Here is a 1,169-nt window from a genome sequence, read left to right on the forward strand (position 1 = left end):
CCTCCCTGTCCATCACCAACTCCCGGAGTTCACCCAGACTCATGTCCTTCGAGTCAGCGATGCCATCCAGCCATCTCATCCTCTGTCGTCCCCTTCTCCTCCTGCCCCCAATCCCTCCCAGCATCAGAGTCTTTTCCAATGAGTCAACTCTTCGCATGAGGTGGCCAAAGTACTTAAGTTTCAGCTTTAGCATCATTCCTTCCAATAGTTCTTATTAAAGAACATTAGATAACAAACACTTTTATAATCCCTAGTTCAAATTTTTTCCTTTAAATTTTAGTTTCTGTTTTGCACTTTGTAGCTATTCCTTCTTTGGTTAAACTGGGAAGAACGATTCCTAGGATTCATTTTAACTAAAGGAACTTATTTCCAATCAACACTTCACAAAATACACTTTTTTTGTTTTGTGGGCTGGAGATCCTCGAAAACACCGAATACTTTGGAAAATAGGGGGACCTTAAACTAGTCACATGGGATTCCCAGGTAAAGAATGCCAGTGGTAAAGAATCGGTCTGCCAAATCAGGAGACGCAGGAGAGGAGGGCAGAATCCCTAGGTCGGGAAGATCCCCTGGAGAAAGAAATGGCAATCCACTGCACTATTCTTGCCGGGAAGGGAAAATCCCGTGGACAGAGGAGTCTGGCGGGGTTCTGTGCGGTAGCAAAGACTCGAATAGGACTGAGACCACACAGAGCACAAATCGATCACACAGCCGAACTCTGCGGCTACAGGCATTCCATGCATCTTTTCGTAATCAATTCTATTCAGAATTAAGAATCACTGCAGAAGCGAAGCTTGCCCACTAGCCTGAACTTGGCAGTTGAAACACTCCTCCCTTTTGTGCAACAAAAGGCAGCTGCTCAGAATAACTGTAGTCTGTGCCCAGGTTTAAGGACCAGGAAGGCTCCTGCTAGTCAACAGAAACTCAAGAAAGGTAACTCAGCAACAGCTTCTAAACAGGAAGACACCCGAAGAAGCGTTCTTCCCGGGAAACTCCGCGACTTGCACCCACACCCCCACTTTCCACCCCTCTGGTAGCTCGGAGCCCGCCCACCGGAAGTGAAACTGAGGAAACGCCACATGGAAGGCGTGGGCTGACGTAAGCGCGCCGACGTCCGGCGCCGTGCTTCCGGCGATGGGTGGTTCACAGATCGGCAGGGGAGGCGGAGC

Source organism: Bos mutus, chromosome 13, assembly GCF_027580195.1.
Source record: "Bos mutus isolate GX-2022 chromosome 13, NWIPB_WYAK_1.1, whole genome shotgun sequence".
Taxonomy (NCBI): domain Eukaryota; kingdom Metazoa; phylum Chordata; class Mammalia; order Artiodactyla; family Bovidae; genus Bos; species Bos mutus.